Source organism: Sphaerodactylus townsendi, linkage group LG01 (assembly GCF_021028975.2).
Source record: "Sphaerodactylus townsendi isolate TG3544 linkage group LG01, MPM_Stown_v2.3, whole genome shotgun sequence".
NCBI classification, from domain to species: Eukaryota; Metazoa; Chordata; class Lepidosauria; order Squamata; family Sphaerodactylidae; genus Sphaerodactylus; species Sphaerodactylus townsendi.
In genome coordinates, this window is record NC_059425.1 from 69,899,684 (window position 1) to 69,925,232 (window position 25,549).

A 25,549-nucleotide genomic window follows, 5' to 3' on the forward strand; every position below is an offset into this window, starting at 1 on the left:
GGGATGGGGAAGGTATAAAGCTAAAATTAAAAATGAATTTTAAATTTTTTTACAGCATACCCATGAGCCTTTGCTGAATATGCAAATTATTAAGCCTGAATGGGGATCTGTAGAGATGTGATAGGCTCACTTGGAATTTTTACCCCTGAAATGGCTGATGGATAAATATGAGAATTGTATATGAAGAAGAAAAATAAAAAATGGCGTATAATGCATATTCCGTTCATTCCATTCAGACAGACTTGCGTAATTCTCAACAAATCCTTACTTGGAAGGAATACAATGCTTCTAAAGACATTGTCTCCTCAACCAGGGCCAGAGCTTTTTTGGCCTGGTGGAATGCTTTGTCAGTTGAGACCCAGGCCTTGGGGATCTTACTCAATTCCACAGGGCCTGAAATGGGAGATATTTCACAGGTTAAGGCAGCAACAGCTACATCTTTGCTGGTTCCCTATTCCCATTTTAATCTTCTTTGGGGGTCCATAACTTTGTGGGTCCCTTTGGGTGTCCATAACTTTGGACCCCCTGAACCAAACTTCACCAACATCAGGACAGTCTCTGGATGAGTTCCTGAAATTTTGGTGCCACTAGCTTTAAAAGTGCACCCCCTGCTGGCACAAACACAAAAAACCCCAAAATACCAAAAAAAAAAAAAACCCAGATGGACCCAAAATTTTCAGCTATATCTGAATATGTTATTTGTCTTATTTGGGCACACAGATAATTTTTTGCCAGAATAAAACCGAATCTGAATTTTACCGAATTTCTAGGGTATTGATCAAGCCTTTTTGTGGATCATGAAGTGGGGGTCTTTGCCCCTAAATGAGAAATTGGGGGAGGAAAACACTATCCTGCTGTGTGTTCTAAAACTCAATGGAAAGACAATTTGAAGAGGACATTCTTTTCCTTTTTATTATTAGATTTATATCTTACCTGTCAACTATTAAAATAGCCTTGTGGTATATTATTACCTGAAATGGAGGGACCTGCCTCTTTTAGAATGGAAAGTTAGTGAATGGTAGATCTGATGCAATGAGTAAGCTTTGTTGCCAATGGTCTCCATTAGAAATCCACAGGAGAACAAAGTAAAAGTTTAACAACTTTATGAAGAAAGTAAATATAACAATCTTACAAACAATTGCATTAAGAAAGCATATGGGCTATACCAGTGGTGGGATTCAAATAATTTAACAACCGGTTCCAGTGGTGGGATTCAAATAATTTAACAACTGGTTGTTTGCAAGCACCATTTTAACAACCGGTTCTGCCAAAGTGGTGCGAACCTGCTGAATCCTACCACTGGGCTATACCTATCTTTTTGACGGCATTAAGTCTCACAACCTTAAGCCAATAAACAGACTCTGAAGTATTGATCAGTAGCATTTATTGAATAGGCATCAAAGCAGCACACTTGACAAAGCCAGTTGTGACAAAGCTGGCATTCACAGTTCCCTTTATCTCCCATAGAGAAACCCCCTCCCATTTTCCCAAGAGTTTGTTAAAAACTGTCTTTGGAGCGAAGGCGCCCCAAGGTCACCAGCAGATAGCAAGACAAAACTACCTGGCTTTCTGATGATGGTTGTAACACAGTTCCCATGGGATACGAGTAGCAGGGGAAGCCTAGTTGTCTCTGACACCAACCTCTTCAGCTCGCAACCTGGGGGTCCACCTGGATTAATCTCTCTCTAGAGAGACCCAGGTGGCCCATGTTACCCAGGTTGCTTTCTTTCACCTTTGTCAGGCCCGGCGGCTGACCCCCTACCTCTCCCAGGCTGACCTGGCCACGGTGATCCATGCAACAGTCACCTCCAGGTTAGACTATTGAAACTCGCTCTATGTGGGCCTTCCCTTGCGGCTGATCTGAAAATTGAAGCTGGTCCAACATGCAGCGGCTCGCCTTCTCATGGGTGGCTCGGTTTGGGACCACATCTCCCCCGTGCTTTGCCACTTACATTGGCTCTCAGTGGAATTCCGGATCATCTTCAAAGTGTTGTTGTTGACCTTTAAGGCCCTTCACGGCCTGGGGCCTTCATACCTACGAGACCGCCTTGCCCCATATGTCCCAGTTCGGCCTCTGCATTCTGCAGAGGGAAATTTATTGGTGGTCCTTGGCCCCACAATGATGTGGCTGGCCTCTACCCGGGCCAGGGCTTTCTCAGCCCTGGCCCCTGCCTGGTGGAACACTCTTCCTCCAGCTGTTAGGGCCCTGCGGAACCTTGGTGAGTTTGCAGGGCCTGCAAAACTGAGCTGTTCCACTGGGCCTTTGGTGAGGCTGGCTGTGGATTGTCAGCCCCCTCCTGATGCCGCATGTATCATCTGGTTTCCATCTGTGGTGATCTGCTGATCCCCTCCCATGGGGGCAGGAGGTAGAGAGTTTGGGGTTCGGATGCCATCCCCAATATGGTTTATCTGAGTTATGATGCTGCTACTGCTTTAATGGATTTTATTTATTTATTTATTTATTAAGCTTTTATACCGCCCCATCCCCGGGGGGCTCTGGGCGGTGTACAGCAGAGGGAAAACAATGTAAGTAATTAAAACATTTAAAAGCAGCGATAACCATAAAAAGCATTCCTAATAAATATAATTTTAATGCATTTTTGATTTATGTTGTATTATGTTTTATCACTACTTGTTCTTGGTTTTATTGTACACTGCCCTGAGCCCTTCGGGGGTTGGGCAGTGTATTACATTTAAACAACAACAACAACAATAATACTACAAAGCATGTGAAGTCATAAAGTAAAGATCAAGTAAAAATGCACAGATGGCAGTGGATACATATAGCAGGCTGGTTAAAAATATCTTTCTAAGCAGCAGCAATTTATGCAGTTGCATGGTTCCAGGAATGTATCTCAATCACCTAGATAGCATCCCCGACAGTTGCAAAATGTCTGAGCCAACAAATGGGGGTGTACCCAGGCTAAAAGATCTCAGGAAGCCAACTAAAGCCAGACCTGTCCCCAGGCACAACCCCTTTGGTGCCAGCACATGCTCTTGACTTAAGGAGTGCTAGTGCTGCCATGGTGCTAGCACCAAGCATTGTACTGTCATGTGGCTCCCCAATACTAACATAAGTATCTCTGCACTGGTGTAATGCCCCTTTCGCCAGTGCAAGTGGCATTAATGGTGGTTCTGGGTCTCCCCCCCCCCCCGTTTTGCACTGTAAGCCAGTAAAAGTAGGGTTGCCAACTACCTGCAGGAAAAAAAGGCTTAATGGGATGTTATTTACCAGATGATGTTATTTGCTTCCATGCCATCAAATGTGTCAACTGCCCATATCTGCACATTAAGTCTCTATTAAAGGACAGTATCTTTTTTCCAGGCCTGTTCACTGCCCTAGTTTATTTGCCCATGATAGTGTTTATGCTGAAGTTCACTGCATGCCTATGAATAACTTTTAATCATCCACAAAGTTTGGTGACTATTTATTCACTCAGACATATTAACAATTATTAGAGAAGAATTAGTAAATGATAAAAATGGCAAAAAATAAAGAAATAAAAAGTGGTAAAAAAACAAGCAATGATGGTTTTTGTTTAAAAAAATGGTGGGAAGAATTTTTGACTTCCTAAAGGAAATGAAAATGTACAGGCTTATTTACTTCTTAAGAAGATTCTGGAATTTCTAGAACAAAGTCAAAAACTGGGTGTAGCATTGGATGCAGAATCTCTGCCCTTTTATTTTAAAATAGAAAAGTGGATTTTAGCTCTAGGTCTTCTGCTATTTTTATTGGAATTTATCAAACATATTGTGAAAAACAAGCACCAAAGGTTGATTAGCCATCTGACTGTTGCATGTAAAAGTAGCAAAACAAATGAACATGTTCAGAGGCATCTGCAACTGTAGGAAAGAACTTGAAATACTTTATGTCTGATTAAATGCATGTATCTTTAGAAATTCATGGGGGTGACTGATAGGATTCACTGTACCTTTGAGCACCAAATAGAATGTCATTTAGAATTTTAAACACTTTGATGGTTTACTTAGTCCAATACTTTTTAAAAGTCTGATGTGTGCATGTGTGGGTATAGGAAAATTTGGTGAAAGGCTTAGGCTGAGGAATGAGTGGGCTGAGAATTATTTCCTGTAGGTTTTAATGCTACAGAATATATTATGCAAAATAAATATTATATAAATACACATCTAAGTTATGCAAAATATATAATTATACATAATTTTATAATTGCAGGATTGACTTTTTCTCAGCACATAATTTAAGGCCCCTTGACTTCTTGCTATACAGTTTTTATTCTTTTAGTGCAGTACACATCGTAGAGTACAATAGCTTAGGTGGGAAGCAAGAATTGTGTTGCAACACTTTCCTACAACCAAATAAATCATCTACTCATAGGACAGGAGAGGCATCTGCAAGTGATTAGAAATAAGTCAAGAAACAAAAATCAAAGAGATTTATGATTTGTGGAATTCAACTTCATGCTGCTAGCGTGGTGCAGTGGTTAGAGTGGCAGGCTAGGACTTGAGAGAGTCATATACAAATTTTTACTTAGGCCCCTTCCGCACTCACAAAATAATGCATTTTCAAACCACTTTCACAACTGTTTGCAAGTGGATTTTACTATTCCGCACAGCTTCAAAGAGCCCTGAAAGCAGTTTGAAAGTGCATTATTCTGCATGTGCGGAATGAGCCTAAGTTATGAATCCAACAGGGTGATATTGGGCCAGTCACCCTCTTTCAGCCTAACACCCCCCACCCCCTTAAGTGCATTGAGTGGGAGAGAGAAATAAGTGCATTGAGTGGGAGAGAGAATTAATTTTGTTGCACTGACATTTTTGAGGGAAGGGAATTAAAATATATATACCGGTATATATTATATATATATATAACAAATATCACTTTGGTAGACAAATCAAATAAATTTTGTTTATTTCTTTAGAAAATAAACCTCTTCAGAAAATAAACCTCTTCCTCTTCAGTCACCTGCTTGAATTGGATCACAACTGAAACTGTACAGTAAAACCATACCACTTTTAAAAACAAACCAGATTATAAAACCAAACCATTAAACATTGGGCCAGCATGCTGCCATGGCTAAAATGTTGGACTAGGCACTGGGAAATCCAGGTTTGAAACTCCACTCATGCTGTGGAAGCTTGCTGGCTGATCTTAGGTAAGTCACACTCTCTCAACCTAACTTACTTCACAGGGGTTTTGTGAATATAAAAGATAGAGCAGAGAATGATGTGAATTACATTGGGCTTCCATTGGAGTGAAAGGCAGGATATAAGTAAAGTAAATAAACAAAAATGCATTAAATAAATAAATAGTTCTCAAACTAAGGCAAACCATAAACACAAATATAAAAGTTCATCTCCTTAGTTAAAAGTCTGGATAAAAAGAAACATTTTGCTCTGTTGACTAAAAGAGAGCAGGAAGGCACCAGGTGAGCCTTAAAGGATGGAGCATTATTTAGATAAGATGCTACTACCAAAAAAAGTTGGGTCTCTAAGATGCTTCAGTAGAAGAAACAAAGCACAAATCCAAGAGTCAGAACAAATATATTGGATGTAGATTAGAGTTGCCTGTCTCCAGGTGGGGCCTGGTGATCTCTTGGAATTGCAACTGATCTCAAAACTGCAGGGAACAGTTCCCCTGGAGAAAATGGCTACTTCGAAGGGTGTTGTCTATGGCATTATAGCCTATTGATGTCACTTTCCTTCCCAAACCCCATCCTCCCCAGGCTCCATACCCAAAATTTCCAAGAATTCTCCAAACTGGAGTTGGTTAGTCTAATATAGATGTATAGAATTCATCTTTGAAGATGAGGCATATAATGGAAATGGACTGACTAACTTGGGCCGTTTCCGCACAGACAAAAGGAGCGACGCGATGACGTCGTAAATAGCAACGCATCTGCGAAAAAATGTTCGCACAGACAGGCGGAGCTGCGTGCGTCAGGAGCCCCGCAGAAATGTGACAGTTCGCATGGAAGTGCTGCGGAAGCGGCATCTCGCCACGCTCCGTTGCGGCTGCGCACTCGCGAAGCAGCGTGATTGGCTGATGTGACTGCCCTGATGTCCTGCCCGTCCCCCATCTGTCATTGCCTCCCCTCCCTGCTACTTTCAGTCCCAGTTCATGTTACCTGTGAGACCAGAGTGTGTATGGGCAGCCACCATCTGCACAGGCGACATGGATCTGGGAAAGGTGCTTGACCATGCAGGGAAATCACCAGGGACAAACGTGTGTGGGGGGGGGGGGGCGTGACCAAGCTTGGCCTTTTGGCAGTCGCCATTGTTGAGAATGGCTCCGTGGCAGCGGTTCACACGACTGCGGCATCGGTGCATCACATGTGGAAAAAGAGCGCTTCAAAGCGTTTTTTGAATACGGCGTCTTCACGCCGATTAAGCGTTTTCGCGATGGCGCAACTGCGCACCTCCGCCGCTATGCATGCGAACGCTCTCGCTCTGACGTTTCTTTTCCCGTTTCCACGACGTCATATTTCGCCGGTGCGGAAACGGCCTTGGTCACTGAAGGATAATCCTGAAAAATTTGAAAATACTTGAAAGATATATATGGACTATATAGGAACAATGTGTAAACTTTATTTCTTTCAGCTATGAACCCAAATGTATAAATCATAAGTTAATAAAGAGAAAAAATGTATTAAGTTAAATTCTCACAGGACAAAATGCTCAGTTTAGTAAATAGTTATAGAGACAAGATGATTAATGTATGTTACCTTTGATGATTAAATAATTAATGACTTTTCAATGTATTGCCAAAGGCTTTCATGGTCAGATTCAGCTGGTTGTTGTGGGTTACACACTGCAGACTTCTCTCTGTGATACACCTCTGAAAATTTCAGCCACAGAAGCAGGCGAAATGTTAGGAACAGGATCTTATAGACCGCAGCCGCACAGCCCAGAAAAACCACAACAACCTAATGACTTTTCCTTTTTCATCTTCCTAATAGAAGAAAACAAGGATTTAGAATCAAATTCTCCTTTACCTATTTTACTTTTTCCATACTTTTCATTTATTTCTATTCTTTTTTCTTTCTGTTTTTTTCTCTTTCCCCTTGCTTCTTAAATAGATATGTATTCAGGAGAATAGATTATATATATACTTATTATATAATTACTGCACTACTTTTTTCATCATTCCTATTACCCATCTCCTCCCACTTATGACTGTATGACTATAGCCTGTGCTGACATTTTATTTTATTTTATTTTATTTTATGATTTTACATTTTATGTTTTCATTACTACTGATTGTTTCCTGATTGCTTACTAGACCTATATGACAATCATTAAGTGCTGTACCTTATGATTAAGTGCTGTACCTTATGATTCTTGACAAATGTATTTTTCTTTTATGTACACTGAGAGCATATGCACCGGAGACAAATTCCTTGTGTGTCCAATCACACTTGGCCAATAAAGATTCTATTCTATTCTATTCTATTCTAGATAAATTTAGACTTATATTTGTAATGATAATGACTACTAAAGATAGTTACAATATGTTTTTTCTTTTTCTTATTGTGCTTTATCTTTTAACAAACTTAATTAAAATGAATTAAAATAATCAATCTTTGGATAAAACAGGGTTAATTAAAAACTTTTTAAAAGGCAATCTAATATTTTCTTCAGATGTTTTAATCATGATTGAATTACTTTTTAAAATGCCACGGTCATTGAGATTTTTGCCTAATTTAAGGAAATTGTGTCTTGTTTGGATAGCCTCAGCAGGAGACATCATTTTTTATTGTTGAAGCTTTGTTTTGGTTTGTTTAATCTTTTCTGCCTTTCTGAATGCTGGCATCAGGAGATCACTGTGCCAGTTGCTTGTCCATAAAGTATTTTTTTTATCACAGAAAATGTCTCCAGACAGGCATCCTGGCAGCAGAGGTCCACCAATAAGCCGGTATTCTGAGGGCCTTTTCTCCCAAAACTCTCTCAGATTGCAACTTTCATCAGCCAGTCATATGTGGCAAGGCAGTTTTGATAATATCAAGCACACCATAATCATATATTTAATACTTCCACTATGACTTTTCTTGAATGTTTGAACAGCAACCAGATACTGGCTTTATACCTGTGATGAAACATAGGATAACTTGACTAACAATCAGGGAGGCCTTGATCTCAGAACATTGAAAGTGCAATCCTAGGCCCTTTCCGCATGGGCGGAATATGGCGGCCTGGGGACGGCAAAAGCACCGTCCCCAGGCCGCCATTCGCACAGGGGGCGCAGCTGCAGCGCAGCCACGCCGCCTCGTGCCGCCCAACTGGCGCGAAGCCGGCGTTCCCAAACCACGCTTCCCCAGCATGGTTTTTCGGGAACCCCCCCACCAGGCGACTTACCAGTCCCGCGGCCCTCCGGCGCATCGCCAAGGCCTGGGGACACGCCCCCTTTGCCCTGCGACCCTGGAGTGGCCGCGCAGGGCAGGGGGCATGTCCCCTGGCCTCGGCGACGTGCCGGAGGCCGCGGGACTGGTAAGTCACCCAGACGACGGCGCAGCTCTGCGCCGTCATCCCAGCTGGTTCCGGGACCGTCCATGCGGACGGTCCCAGCGTCGTCGGGTCGGCGTGAATTACGCCGACCCAACGCCTTCCGCCTCTGTGCGGAAGGGGCCCTTGTTTCCTAGGAATGGAGCAATCAAAGGCTCAGTTTTCAAAGTGAGGAGATGAATTTTCCTTTGTGGAGACAAACAGACAGTAAGCTGTCCCACTTGACAGGAAGAGACAAGATAGATGGCTATTTGGATATTCTAACTTTGACCATAATAATCTGGGGGACATGAAAAGTGTGCTTGGATATTATTAGAGATGGGTGAAAAGCAACATGTGGAGACTCAAATCCAGTTTCAGGATAAGTCCAAATGAAACCCTCCTGGTTGTAAGAAGTGTGCAAACCAAGAAATGGGGGGAAACAGAGTGAAGTTTTGATAATATCAAGGAAACCACAACATTTTCAGATTATATTTCCAAGCAGGCGTGCCCAAATTCAGCACAAATTATGCTTTAGGAGTAACGCAGTGCCTACTAAATAATGTTGAATTCTTCCATCTAGTCATTGGAATCTTGTTTAGCTTTCATTAGAGATGAAACAAATGTAATAATGAAACTTATCATTTTTTCATCACTTTCCATGTTCAAAGTGTTTCATATTTTCTATTAGTAAGGAAACCCAGAATTTTTATTTTCAAACTGCAGACTGAACATTGGAAGTGCAATCCTAAGTAAAATGAGGTTAAAGGGTGTGACTCCATTTAGGATTGTACTGTTAGCCTAAGAGAAAGTGTGGCTTTCTTAAGGGCACCTAGTAAATTTCTAGTAGAGGGCAGACTGATTCAAAATTGTATCTCATTCTCTCAGCACAGTGCCGTACCCACTCAGAATGATCTAGAATTGGACTCCAGATTTGCAATTCTGTTTTGCAAACGTTGATGTTGCTTGTACTATAGCCATTGGTTTGGATCCACTAAAGCATGCTACCAGACAGAAATATTTTCATTCACAGAGCATTAATTTCTCACCCCCTCCTACTGTAGTGGAAAATATTACTTGCAGAAGCAATATTGTGGGGGGGGGAGGGCATTTTTGAACTGGAGGAGGAGGAGAAGGTGAGAAAGTCAAACTGTGGGAAGAAATGGAAATGTTCCAGTGGCTCCAAGCCATTGCCTAAATATTTAATTATTTATTAATTTAATTATTTGCCAAATAGCCAAAGAATAGATAAAATTTATGGAACAACCATTGAATGTATTTGAGACTGAACCTGTAGTATTAATATGTCATAGTATTAAGAGAGGGCAGGCGTGAGGGAAGCACGCTTTTACCTTCTCCGCAAGTCTTTTATCAAATATTTATTAACTTTTACCAAATATTTATTAACTTTTACCAAATATTTATTAACTTTTATCATATTTTTAACCTTCTGCCGTCTCTCATAATAATCCCATCAAGCTTGAATAAGTTGCTCTAAATGTTTTGAATTCCTCCAAGTTGGAATGAGCTTGCGGAGTCTGTGAGCTCTAAATTTTAACTTACTTCTGTTTTAATACAAGCAGCTGGGTCGCAGCAGCTTTCTCCTGCGTTTGTTTCGCTTCTCCTCCCTGGAAAAAACTATTTGGCTGACTGCCATTTTTTAATTGCCTAAACAACGAAGGAGATGACCTTGAGGAAACGCCGCCGGTCAAATCTGAGCTCTAATACCTCGAACCAAAAACCTCCTAAACAAAGTAAAATAGATGATTTTACCACCAATTACTCTCAGCAATCTCATCGTAATGAACTTAAGCTTTCAAATAGGTTTGAGGTTTTGGAAACCTCTGTTTCGGAAACTTTTGCTGCTCCTGCCGACTCCTTTTCACATGAGGAGTCTTTGCTAATGAACGAAGTTGCGAATAATAGCCTACATGAAGAGGAAAGTGCTTATCCTTCACCCTTACTCCCACTTGTAACAACCAAATGCTTACCAGCAGCAGGGAGTTCCTCTGTGTTTAACCATCATGAGCCCTTATCGTATAGCTCAGAAGTAAGGTACTTAACAGATTTACTTTCAAAGGAGGCTTTTCTTATTTCCAAGACCTTCGAGAAATTGCTTGGTTGCCTTGCTTCTTTGAGTGAGAGAGTGGGTTCTCCTGCCTCTTCCATCTCAGAACAATCCAGGATTTCCAACTATCCTGATTCACCCACTTTATATAACTCTAAATACTCATATTCTAATCATTTATTTTTTAACCCAGATAAATTCTCCACCATACTTGTGCTGCAGCACCACCAAGTGTCGGTTGATATAGGGGACTCTGCTCTTAACAATGGTCGGTGGTCAACCTTTCACAGGATACGTATATCCCTTAGCAAACTCCTCAACTGTCAACCAAAGAAGACCCACCTGAAATCCTTTCAAAGACTTCCATATCGAAATAAATATACAAGATTGGTACTAAGCTTTGAGTCCCCTGACACCCCTTCCTATCTTCTCAAGCACAAAGCTTTTTTTGCTAAAAGCTATGACATCTGGGTAAACAGGGTTTTTTACAACACCAAAATCAATAAACTGGTGGACATCTCTAGCAACAAGAAGTCATTTAATAAAGTAATCTCTCTTAAGGAACCCTCGACTTTCGCATCCTGTACTCTACCAGAGACTCTCAACAGAAACACTGAAAGGATGAATGAGATTAACTCCATCCTGACAGAATGGAACTGTCTAAAGGCTCTTATTGAGGGGATGGCGAGTCATCAACGTTCACACAAGAACTCAGACGTAATCCCTCCAACTAAGCAGGTGGCGGAAATTATTAGACAACCCCAGATAGACCCAGCTCCTCACTCACAACTTCTAGATCTCTCCATCCATCAACAGCCAATACAATACCAAACCATTAACAGAGAAAATCTCAAAACCCCTTTAAAACCACTGAATCAAGAAATAGATATTGATCTGCGTTCAGAAAGAGTACTCAATTACAGAGACTTCCGTAGCTTAGGAGGAAAATCTTGGGCAGCCGAACTGGAAGAATTGCAACTATGTTCTATCGATCCTAGTCCAGGTACCACCTCGGACACTATAACTCACAATGGAACAGATGAGACCCTAATATGTATTAGTTCCAAGGTCCCCCCAATCGAACACGAATCCACGATCAATGAAGGAAAGAACACAGAGGGATTTTGTGATCTTTCTATTGGCCTTCAAGAAGATCCAGTTGATATTTCAGCCTCCTCTGCACCTGCACTTGGTCAAAGAAACTTCATTAAATCAACAGCTCAAGTCCACCACTATGACATCATCCCAAATAACGGCTCAACTTCTCAAAACACCGGAACAATTTCCAGAGTACCCATTTCAGTCACACACCCAGACATGAACTCTATTGTTAACAGAATTTCATCTAATGGATGTGTACAGTACCCTCAGTCACAGATCACACCACTGGATGGTACAGCCTGACGCCAGATATGTCCTACACTATCGATACTTTCCTGGAACATATCAGGGTGGTGCCGCCACATAGGTGATTCTGATTTAATGAAATTTCTAGCCAGTTTTAATATTATCTCATTACAAGAGACCTGGACCAGTAGCTTACATTCATCTTGCAGGTTATGCCTCCTTCTCAATTCCAGCATTCAGGTTAAAAGCCAGAGGGAGGATGAGAGCAGGTACTTGTATCCTAGTCTCTCTCAACGCAGAAATCACTGCAGTAGCACTAAACTCGTGGTCACTTTGGCCCAAGTCCCTCCTATTGGATTTCTCGCGAGTTCAATCTGAAATTTTTACTAGTAAATGTTTATTTGCCACCCGCAGAAGAGGCAAGCATTCTTGTAGAGAACTGGTCACGATTCCATCAATACATACTTTCGCTTTTGAGCAAGAACATCCTCTAACACCTGTCGCCATTGTTGGTGATCTAAACACCAGGGATTGGAGAAAATGATTCAGCCCTAAGTCAAAGATGTGGCTTAAATTTGGATGACATTCAATCTGACACCATATCTCAATGCAGGTTGTCCAGCGATCACACCATAAATCAAGCAGCTCCCCATTTGATAGACCTTTGCCTATCAGCAAATAGGGTAATTTTAAATGGTCTTCCTCCCTTTGAGTCATTACTCCTGGAAAGTCTTCACGTTTTAGATCTTGCACGTGGAGTGAGTGTGATCGATTATGTAATAATATCGCCTGAACTAACAAACCACATTGACCACTTTGCAATTATGGCTCGAAACTGAGAAAGCAAGCACTCTCCCCCCTTCTTCTTAGATCTAATAAACAAATCCCTTCGAAGCAAAATCAGCCCAGGAAGAAGGGTCTTTCCCTGTTATGCCCGGCTTCGCCAATGGACGCTTAAGAAACTTCGCAACTAAAACGTTAAGCTCATCTCTATTTCTTGGATGATTCAGGATGGCTAACTTTCTTCAACAGTTAACTGCTTTGCAAGGACAGCAGAGGAGGTTCTGTCAAATCTATAATGAACTGGTTTCCTTATCTAACCACTCAAGGGTTCCAGTAATCAATCGACATCATAAACTTTCACACATCTCAGTGAATCCTTCCACCTGGTTTGATGGAGAATGTATGAGCAGCAGAAGTCCCACCTCGGGAAGTTATTTCATCATTGTGAACTTAGGAGGAAAAGTGTCGCTATCAAAAGAGTACCTGCACTTAACTAGAAAAGTCCTATCATGATCTTTTTAAAGACCAAAAAGAAATTACATCTTTTACAAAGATTTGGGAACAATCTCCATCAAGCCTTTAACTCCAAGAGACAGCAAAAGCTTTTGGCGCATAATTGAATTCAAGTGCCCGGCGAGCCCTATCACAACCATCAGTTCTCAGATTTCGAGGTGGAAACATGGAGGACAACATTTTACATGCTTCATTTTTCTGCAATCCAGAACTTTTTTGGATATATCCGTAATGCAACTGGAGCAGCAAAGCATTTACCAGAATGGCCTCCCTGTCAGCTGCGATGAGGTGGTCACCCCTTATATCAATAACCTAAAACAAGAGGAAAGCCAGGCCCTGATGGCCTGCCACCTGGAACTCTTTTAGAAGATTCCCGGAGTTCTGGGGCCCCTATTTTGGCTACCCTGTTTAACCAAAATTAATAACAGTGGCTGTATCCTAAGTATTATTGGACTGAAGCTTACTCATTGTACCTCTACATAAAAAAAGGTGATCCATCAAATCCATCTAACTATCAGCCCGATAGAACTGCTTTCAGTGGCTACAATGCGGCTTTACACTTAAGGTATTACCTTATGATCATGCGATCTGCTGCCTGGTCCTCTTCTAGTGCTAGGGCCAGTCTCGAACAGATAGGATATATGCCACAGAGTAAATCCACCCTTGTTGACCATTGTCTGGTTTCACAGAAATCATTTAGCGGAGAAATATTGCCACCCCAAGGGTGGGAAACTCCTTATGACTTCCTAGATCTGAAATGCGATTTGACCTCTATCCCCAGGAATCAGCCTGTGGGAAAATTATTGACAGCGTTGGGAATAGAGGCCAGAGATTACTGTTTCTTATTCGCCAGTTGTATTCCTCAAACTCACCTGTCAAGTTCGTTCATGTGATCGTGCTGGACGCCTAACTTCACCTATAATGGTTTCTAACAAGTGGGAGCTCAAGCAGGGTTGTGCCATTCTTGCTCCTCTCCTGTTCAATCTTTTATTTAAAAGCGACCTTGCTCCTCATTTATCTCAGACTGAAAGCTCACGCACCCATTTTGGGACAAAGACTCACATGTGCACTGCTCTATGCAGGCGACACTGTGTTACTGTCGCCGGTCCAAGGTGGGCCTGCAAAGACTACTTTCAAGCCTTTTATGACGGCATTACTGCACAAATAACAGTGCCCTGCGTCGACATTAATTACAACGGAAATCAAAGTGCTGATTTTTTTCAATTCAAAAAAACTCAGCGCGTGGAAAATAAACGGTACATTGATTGAACAGGTCCATTCATACAGATGTTGGGAATCACCTTCCACCATTCCTTAACCTGGACCTCTCATATCCAATTGCCAGACTCTCAATACAAGTAAAACCAAAGTGTTGCGCAATATCCAGATTTTTCACACCAGAAGTGCAGATTTTTTTCCTGTCCGCGAATGGAAGTTTTCAGTGCCAAAACTACTTTGCCACATACTCATTACTTTACGGAGCTCCAATCTGGGGAGCAAAGCAGCTGAGTAATTCTAGAGAGTATTTGCCCAATCTTTTGTTTTTTAAAATGCGTTTATTTGGGTCTTCCCAGCTCTGAGTCGATTTTACCAAGTTCTTTGTTTTAGAAACCGAGCCAAAGACGCATTTTTTTCCCAGGTTTGGCTTTCTTTTTGTTTAAATACTGGCTTCGCCTTCATTTTAGAGAACTCCCGGCAGTCGTTGACATATCTCCTGTTAGTTTAGCTTTACCGCTTCCACTCCACCTGGCACACCAAAATTATGTCAGATCAAATAAACCAACATAGGTGTATCTTTTCGACCAACTCCCTACTGATGGATGAGAAAGATTGCAGGCTTCGGAGTTTTTTGAAAACAACGCGTACTCTTGACATTGAAGGGGCAGCTTCTCACAGCTGGAGCCTGCAGAACTTGTTCTCCCACATTTTATGGCATTTCACCACTCATTTGCAGGGTTTTATGGCTAAATATTCACGGAGTAATTTAATCCAATCCCACATCTCCGTGAGATATTTTATGCTTGCTTTCGGGCTTATCAATGGTATACCGACTGCCACTTAAACAAAGAGGCAGATATCATGGCATCCACACAGGAGAACAGGTGACTTGTTCCTGCGCGAGCGGGCCCAATACGAAACAAACTGAACACGATGCTCTCTTCATTGTAAAAGATTTGGCAGTCTATCGGTTGCTTTTTCTCGAGGAGCCATCTCTTGAAGAAATTTTCAGTGAGATCAGACAAAGGAAATAGTTTCCATAGCTTGCTTAGTGACCATCATCCCAACACTACTTGAATCAGTTGCCAGGTTTTTTTAACAAAGGCACTTGGATCAAGGGCTAGAAACAACAGTAATGTAAGTCTCTTTTAGCTTCAATTGGTTTTAACATAATTCTGTGCATTTTACCACTTTTTTTATATGCCATTAAAGGTATTGTATTTGTATTTGTTGTTGTATTAAGAGATTATGAACAATAATACATACCAATTTTTTTAAACTTTCTATGCTAAGCAAACTGAATTGTTCTTCCAGGAAATCAAAGTATTTTTATCATGGGATTTGGGGGCATGTACTAGAATAATACGCAATATTCAATAAGATCACTGTTGGCCACATCATCACCCATTGTAAACAAAGAACATTCATGAGCAGTTATTTTGAGGAAGATTAACAGTAATAGATTTGTATGTCTTTGGCCCCTTCCACACATGCAGAATAATGCACTTTCAATGTACTTTGCAGCTGTGCAGAATAGCAAAATCCACTTGAAAACAATTGTGAAAGTGGATTATTCTGCAGAAGGGGCCTTAGTGCTGTATGTGGCCAGATTTCATCATGTTTCCCAGATGCACTACCACTACCAGATTTATATAATGTTGCTCAGCACCAAGAGTGCTCCATTACAACCTGCCACTTCTTCCTCTTTGTACTGTTTATGTGCAGGGCTCAGTAGAAAGGTTTACTGTTTCAATTGGTTCACTTTGGTGCTATGCTCTGACCATAGAACTCTTTGGATGATCATATCCAGATTCTGGTTCTCCTTGCTCCTGAGGAGCAGCTTCAAGCCTCTGCAGACAAAGACAGAACAAAGGCCGGAAGAGGTTTTTTTAGTTGGTGGGTTTGCATGCCAAAATAAACACTTAATTCATGTCTGAAATTACAGATGTCATGCCAGATTTTGAATTCATGAAAAATTTCATCTTAGTTTTACAAAAATCCCCATGGTGAGTCCATTCCATGCACATATAAATAGTATAAAGATGTAGGTGGATTCTACATGGGCCAAAAACAGTGGTGTGAAAACGGTGTAAAATGATTTTAAATGGTGTAAAAGGGCTTACAACATTTTCACATCGCTGTTTTTGGCCCATGCGGAATCAGCCATAATGTTCAGTATCAGTACACAGATCATGATGAAGAATCCATTTGTTCTTGCTCTAAATAATTGATAGGATTACTCTTCATTTTTCCACTTCTTAAAAAAATTGATCTGGCAACCCTATTCAAGTTCAAGACTTCTAGCAACCCACAAGGGCAAGATATCATTATAGTTGTATACTGTGTCTCTTGGCTAGGAATTGAATATCATTTGACAAATGAGCCTTTTCTGCAAGTGAAACATAGCTAGCCATGAAGCCCTCATTGTTAATCAAAGCCTGAATGGAAACTTGACTGAAAAAAGGGGGGATAGGAGTAATCGGAGCAAGGAAGGATACTGTATCAGTAGTGCAGACTGCCACTGCTCTGAGAAGAGTGAGAAGCTAAATATTTCAAAAGTTTGGCTAAGGCAGATATCTCTGGGAAGAGAAAAAGGGACTGCAGAGTTGGCTGGTGGCCAAAGAAATGTAAACTCAAAAGAGAAGAGAGATATGGCTCTGAAACATAGAAAACATAGGCATAAATATGCTATATTTGGGGCAGATCCTTAGGTCCATTCTGCACAGCACAAATAAAACATTCTGAGGATGCAAAAAATGTGACTTGGAGAGGAACTCCAAACAACTTTTTCCCCAAGATGTTTTCAGGATACTTACTTCAGCCCAAGTCATCTTATTTTGAAGATGCTAAGGAGAACTTTTTTCCTTCAAGGAGCCTACAAGGCGTCTCCTGCCTGGCTGTGTGGAGTTCAGGAGTTCAGAAGACATCTTATATTTCCTGCCCAACTGTTAAGCTCTCTGTTCAGTTTCCCCCTCAGCTTGTGCCTGACATTTTGTATGCTGTTGAAGGGATTCTCCCTGTCTCCATTTGGTGAAGGTTCCCTCAGGACGTTTGCTCTGCTGGCTCCAATCCTGGGTGCCTTTTCAACCCAAAGAGCACATAGTTGTTCTCAGCTCATCCTGTTAATTCTAGAAATATATAGTTATCCTCTGTTTTATTGCGGGGGGGGGGGGTCTGTATTTGAAGATACACAGATATGAATATGAGAATCTTAGCCACTTAGAAGATGAGTCTACAGCTCATTGAAAAGCATTGGGTAGACATGCCTTCCAAGACCATCCTAGTTTACTGGTTGGCCAGGAAAAAGCCACTTTTCTCCTCTGACACTTGTGCTGTCCAGAACAAAAATGGCAGACAGCATTTTTTTAGATGTCCCCAAGATACTTATTTTGGATGTGCGGAATAAAAAGAAGTCTCCTTTTTTCAAGATGTCCCCCAAACAATTTTTTTGTGGTTTTCAGAATCGACCCTAATTACATTCTAGCATCGGGGTCTCTTCCTTCATGTTTTGTGCAAGGGAAGTATATTTTCACAGCATAAAACTCATGTGAATTGTGGCACTTATAGTAGGTTTACAGAGTTGTTTGTCCTCCAACTTTTATCGTGAATATTCTCAAAGATTTGGATGTTTTGTTCTGCTTTCCCTTAATAAGGAGGGGCTAACTGAAGCTGAAATGGCAAAATAATAGAAATACCTCCTCTGCTGGATTGGAGTCCTGTAGGTGCAACTAAGGCTGCATCTCTTCTAAATTAAAGTCTAACCTCTGTATTCTTTGTATCTTAAAGTCTAGTCAAACCTCAGATCCTGTTCTTTTCTCACCCTGTGAGATGAGACTGTGATGCGACCCATTTTGGTCAGCTGCCAAGAACGGTAGGAACTTGAGGACGCCGGAGATAACATCTGGTGGGAGATCGCCAGCAAGCTGGAGCTGCTTGAGGAGGTCCGTGTTCCTAAGCGTAATCCTCCAGCGTGCTGGTTCCTGGCACCTTTTATTATCATTCTATCGGGGGGCATGGAGAAGGGAGGAGATCGGAGGGAGGAGTTCAGGGAGAGCCCGGGGAGAGTCGGGGAGATCGATCATGCTGATGCATGATCTCACCTGGCTACGTGCGCGAGGAAGGGCGTAAGCTGTCTAAGCCTAATCCTCACCTGGGGGGCAAGACCATTGTCCTAAGCCTCGATGACTGAGCCAGATAGTTTCATGACCGGCCGACTCATAACGGGGTTGGGAGGAGTAAAGAATGCGGTGCGACCAGAAGGCCGTAGGTCCGTTGGTGTGCCAACGTTCTACTACGGTGCTGCTGGGTCAGCAGTGCATTACTACAGAGACCTCTCACCAAGCCACAGGTAGCCTGGCAAGAGATTTGTATCACCCTGGGTGACCTCATGTCAGACAAAACTCTCCTTGCCTCTTATGGTATTGCCCTGCAATGAGAACCTCAGCCTTCGCCATCAACCCTCTGTTGCATGTAGCCAGGGAAGGAGTGTGGCCCTTTTCCTGGACCATTTTGCCTTCCCATCACTGATCATCCATATTGTGCTCCAAAAATAAATACTGGCAGCAATCCTAAGAACACTTTCTTAAGAGTAAGCACTGAATAAAATAGGACTTATTTCTGAGCAGACCTATTTAGGATTATTCCCAATATGTACTGCACATGGAATTCACCTCTACTTTAATTTTTGTCAGATTTTTGCTAAAAACGTTGTGATTCCTGGCTAAACAAAATATCTTTGCAAGAAGTTTCCCCTCCCGCTCTTGCTGTTGGAGAGATATAATTTCCTGATATCTCTCTTACACAACAGTCAAATCAATATCCACTTGAGCATTTGGCAGGAAATTACAAGATCAATTATTTGAAAGGTATAGGTGGAAGGAATCAGGTTACCTCATTAAGATGTTTGCCCACTGGTCAAGTCCTTCCAAGTATCCTTTCTAATGAAGCATTTAGTTCTCCAGTACTCTTAGAGGAGCTTGATTTTGGATTTTTTCCAATGTCAATAAGACCAAAGGGGCATTTGATGATCTCCTCTGGTCTACGTGAGCTGAATTACAAGCACACCTTGGTTTTAGAAGTCTCACAATCCTTGGTTTAGGATAGTGGTGCTGACAATCCTTAATAATGTTTTTATGCTGCATATACAAGTACGGCATGGTGAGCAAGCAGATGGAGAATTAGATTGTTTTAAAAGTGGGTTTTATCCTCACTACTTGGGTGTTAGACCTTAAATCAAGATATAGTCTTGCCTTTATTTTGTTGTTGTTTTACTAAAAGATGAGAGGGTGCTAAATTAATATATGATACCTTAGAGGTGTTTCTGCCATCATTTTGCCAACTGACAGTAGAATCCATTGAATCCTTAGAAGGGCATGTGGCAATCATCTTTAAGAGTCCTGCCTCTTTTCCTTGTGGTTTAGGTCTCATCTCATGTGAACCCAAGTGATTGTCAGCCAATCAGAGCCCAGTGAACTCTACTCGATGGGAGGGGGTGATTCAGTCTCAGTTTAAGTGGGGCGAAGAAAATTTTTTATTTGGATACAGATTTCATAGCTCTGGATAGGAGCACCAGCTTAGATAAGCTTTTATGTAGCTTTTTAGTTAGGATTAAGCGGTCAGCTTAGGGCAGGGGTCTGCAACCTGTGGCTCTCCAGATGTTCATGGACTACAATTCCCATCAGCCCCTGCCAGCATGGCTAATTGGCCATGCTGACAGCGGCTGATGGGATTTGTAGTCCATGAACATCTGGAGAGCCACAGGTTGCAGACCCCTGGCTTAGGAAAAGAAACTTATTTTAGTGTGACAAATAAGCGTGCTGTTAAACACCTGTAATTCTTAACATGTGTATAGGTTCAGTGGAAATGTGCTCTCTGTGGAAAAAGAGCAGCCTTGAACCTGCTGAAGTAAGCTGACTGGACAGAGGAGAATCAACTCTAACTTCAAGGTTTATTTACTTCATTTGAGAGCCAGATTTATTTAATATATTGAAGTCATCCACACATAACATTTTCTAATTAAATACTTTATTTTCTGGGCTCCATTGGAATTCTGACAAAAGTTAGTGGGTGTGACCACAAAATGGCTGCCACTGGAGGCAGAACCAACAACAAAATATCAAAGATGATAACTGTGCATAACTCTAATAGTAACTCTTCAATATTTCAAGCAGAAACCTTTGCTGAATGAACATATGGCTTAAAAAATTTTCTTGCATAAACACAACTTATTTTAAGTTTTACAGTGAACATCTTTGTGTTCTGGTGGCACCTGCTGCCAAAGCAGCGTGATTTTGAATCTGCAACCCTAATCAGTTTGCCAACTGTCAATTAGACAACCTGTGAGCTAACTGCTTTCTGAAATCACTTGGCAGACTGCAGGAAAAGTGTTGATAGGGAGCATGGCACCCACAGGCACCTCTGATATAGGAAAAAGCTATTTCTATTTACCTCACACATGATTACAGTCTTGTCTGGCAGTTTCCCTAATAGGAGACATTTAGGGAGCACACGGCTTACACTCTACCAATCCTTTAATCAAAGCTTGAGTCCTTCTTTTTATTTGATTGTGGATAGTTGGGATTTAAAGAATCTACACAAGAGGACAGAGCGCAGGGACTGGACATTCTTAAGTCCAGAAGGCTCAGAGCCTTCCCATCTTTCTTATCTATCTCATAGCTACCCCAGGTATGACAGTGCAGTTCGATTACGTCTGCAATCCTACAGACATTTGCATGAGTAATTAGTAGGTTCTAGAGGTGGGCAATTAAAAATAATATTTTAATTTTAGGTCTGATTTTTTTTAAGGGTGTGGTTTCAGTTAAAAAAAATCAGGCACAGTTTTTGATTCAGGAATATCTGCAGATGCAAGACTGGCAAACCAAATCAGTAGATTAGCTTAAGCAGCTAACCTCTGTATTGATAGGAAATTTCAGCTGATTTTCTGTGGGCAGAATCTACCTTATTTTGGTTGAGGAGGCTTGTGGAAAGCTGATTGCACTAGAGGTATGCTGTAACCCATGGTTTTATTAATGTAGTTTTCTAATGTCTTATGGTGTGTTGGTTTTTGTATTTGGTAAGTTACCTTGAGTGAGTGGCTCTTGTGACAGATAGGCAAGATAAATATTTCTGGAAAAAAACACACGCAGGTAAATAGATATTTCCCATATATTTCCTTTTGCCAATGGCCTACAGTTTATTATCAAACAGGCTCAACTGTTAACTAAAATATCTCTTATTCAAATTTCTGTTCTCTGATGAACTCCTTTGCAGTGGTGTAGCTACAACAGGAACATCTGGGAACAATGGCCCCGGGTGGGCCCCATTGAGTCATGTGGGGAAGGGATGCTCAGGGCAGTAAGGGATGCTCCTCTCCTTTTCCTGCCAGTTGGTCGGAGCCTGGTTTAGCTCAATTCTTTATCGGTGTGAAATGCCTCCTGTCTTTTGTACTTTTGCTTTGATCCTGTGGGAACAAAATTGGCGCCGCAAACCTAGGGACCTTGCAAAATATTTCCTCCCTGCCCTGGATTCCCAGGCACTAAAAGCCCCATTGCTCTCTCTCCCAGGGGAGGGGGGCCTTAACAAATGGTTCACCCCAATTGGGGTGAGCACCTGAATCCCACCACTGCGCCTGCCCTGTTCTTGGCAGATGCACTCCTCCCAATGGGAGCCTTCCCTTTAACCCTACCCCCAACATTTTAGTTTGGTCTCAAAAGTTACATGCCAAGAAAAGTGTGCCAGCCTCCAGTCTCCCAAGCATTGTGGGGTAGAGGGGTTACTCAAGGGGCAGTAGATTGCACTTACATCAAATCAGGTCAACTCAAGAGGACCTCCCTGAAGCTCAGCCCCAGCAGTTAAAGCACCTTGTGCATGGCCAGCCTGTGCAGCGTGACTCCCAAAGCATCTGCTGGCAGCCGCCTGGCTGCAGCGAGGGGGGGTATGCGGGGAGGGAGGAAGATGACAGCATATGCATGCTCCACAGGAGAGAGGCTCTGAGCCAAAGTCCGCCTTGGGCACCCGTGCCATAGGTTCACCATCATGGAGATAGGGAATCAAAAGCTGACTTAAAGTCTTTAGAGGCAGCACAAAAGGAAATTGTGCTGCAGGAGGATTTTTTCCCAATTAAATACCAAAGTACTAGGCCAGTGGTGGCGAACCTTTGGCACTCCAGATGTTATGGACTACAATTCCCATCAGCCCCTGCCAGGATGACCAATTGTCCATGGGGCTGATGGGAATTGTAGTCCATAACATATGGAGTGCCAAAGGTTCGCCACCACGGTACTAGGCACTAGTCAATAGTAGGTCAGCCTTCTCTAAAGCCGGCTTGCTCTTCTGCAAGTGTGTTTTCATGTTCTAGCCAGACCTGGTGTTTCCATTGTAAATGCCTTACCATACAGTTTACTAATTGTGTTAAGAAGGCTAATTGGTCTATAATTAGCAGGGTGCAGTTTATCATACGTGGTCCATGAAATAATATGCCAAAATAATGCTGAGCTGTTGGAACTGGCTGCCTGAATGAGCTGTGACCATTTGTTTTTCATAGCTTTATTGTTCTTACATGCTAGCAGTTGTTTATAAAGTCTCTTCTGCTGTAAAAGTTCCAGTGCAGCAGTTGGAGAACAGTTGGATACATAAGCCTGATATGTGATGGCAAAAGTTTTTTCAGCATTGATACCATTCTTGTCAAACCATGGCTTAGAATGGTGCTATTGTTGTCTCATGACTGCCATTACAGGCTGGATGTTAGCATAGTTTTGGGGTATATATATTTTAATGGAGGCCGTGCAAGTCAGTAGGAATTCCTAGCTCTTATTATATTCCATGGGTTTTCAGAAAGCAGGTCTCTCCCATTATTCCCAATAGGCATTGTTGTCATTTGCTTCAGTACATCATCATAATAGCAGGCCAACAGAAACGTGTGGGGGGGGGGGGCGTGTCGGCAGAAGAAACCACTTTTAGTTTGTGAAAGGTAACAAATAGGCCACAAGGAAGGAGGGCAAATGCAGAGTTTTCAGTGGAAAGGAAAGGAGTTTTATCATCAGTGAGTCATTGTAAGGATAGGAGAATGCAGAAAATGTTTTTTTTTAATTCTATGGCCAGCCAGAGCTCTCCTACTACAGCCATTTTAGGTATCAGTGGAGAGAATTGAGTCTGAGCCAAGAGGCATCTGCTCTGGTTATCTGTAAAATTGACCCCCTTGGTACAATTCACTGGAAACCTGGGGGAGAGTCAAGATAATGTTATTAGGCATCTTTCCAGAAGATTTCCCAAAGAAACTTTAAAAATTATTTTTGTACTTAATAAGTAACATTGGCATCTAGTTGGAAAGCTGAAAGATGTCACAATATATAAACTTGGAAGGAAAAAGTTGTAGTATGCCACAATGGCTAAATTAACAAATCTTTTAAATAGACAGTCATGAGTTTGATAAAAAGTGGAAACTGAATTTTTTTAAATGTAGCTGAATCAATTATTTAAAAATGTTAATGGGGATTAAAAACAGAATAAGAAAAGTTATTTGAGTATGTGAGTAGCCAAGACTATAATTGTCAGTGTTTATTCAAAATATACAAGTTGATGTTGTTACTTATTAGTGTAGAAGAATGTTAGGTGAAATAAGTAAGATAGAAGAACTTCTCTCTCTTAAATTTATATGATTACATCTTGGTGAAAATTATGATCTATTTTATCTATTACTAGCGGGCCCAGCCATGCGTTGCTGTGGCAATTGTCCTTCTCATCACAGTCCGCAACCCACACAGTCCGCAACCCACAGTCCACAACCCAATGATCCCCAGCATAGCCTTTTGGGGTGATCAAATGAAATCCCTCTTTCCCTTTTCAATTCACATTATTATATGGTGGTGTCTTGTTTTTTTAGTATAAGGTAACCCTTCCCATTCCACAACGGAACTGTCCAGAGTGTGAATCCCGCTGTCCATGAGGCTGGTTGACACGCACAGTCCTGGCTTGGGTAAAAAGGCAAGGGTGAACTGGTAGGCAAGCGAGGCTATCCCAGTCAGGCAGCAGAGGCAGGGTGTGTAAGGTGCTCAGATCGAGGCCAGCTCCCTGGGTTTGGTAAAGGAGCCATGTGCACAAAAAGAAGCGGAGCCAGTAGTGTTGGTTCGCCCCCACCCCGCAGATTTTCTTAGAAGAAAAAGGCAAACTCCAGATTGCTTGTAGTAAAAGAGAGCTGTGGCGAATATGGGTGAGGAAGTGGGTAAGTGGTGGTTGGATGTGAGGGAGGGCAGAGTGAAAGAGGTGTGTGTGGAGGGATGTGAGCTGGATGTGGTGTTGTGTGGTAGCAGTGGGTGAGGCACAGAGAGTGAACGTTACCTGCGTGTGAGTGGGGGGAATCCCACCAGATGCAGTCTCACCACGGCAGAAAAAAAAAAAAAAAAAAAAAAAAGGAGTGTGTATGTGTTTCACTTCCACTCGTATTACTTAACAGTATTACCTATTTACTGTTTCCACTGCTCATCTCTGCCCATCTGCACGAACATTCTAAGCCCTCAGGCCACAGACAGACAGGCTGCATGAACATTCTAAGGGTGACAGTTAAACAGAGGCAGCTTCATGGCCTGGTGCGCCAAGAAAAAGACGTTTTACCTGACTCAGGTATGGACTTTCGGCGGTTTGCAGGTCCGAGTACCTGCCAGCAACAGGGAGGGATGTCCTGTGAAAATTTGGGGGTGATCCGTCCAGCAGCTTCTGAGGGAGACCATCAGGGACAAATGTACTGTTAGATTTTTATATAGAGAGATTTTTAAATCTAGAACTATATTTTTCGAATATTAGTTAATATGTGTTTTTAATTTGGTTTGATATCCTTTTTTCTACTGTTTCTGAAAATGTTTTTACATTGGTAAAAACTAATAAAAGCATTTATAAAAAAGAAACTTGGGGAGGGTCTTTAGATCACATAGAGGACACTGTTGTGTGCAAATTTGTTGGTATTGTCATTATAAGCAGCTACTCCAGACCTTCACATACATTCCCAATCAAAAATAAGGATCCCTAACTCCAGAACCACACAGAACCACACAGATCCAAATCTGAATTGTCCTATCCAAAAATAAACAATCACAGTAAAAATCCCTAAGCCCAATTTCTAAAATTATAATGAATTTTTTCATGGCACACAGCTGCAGTAATAAGTATTCC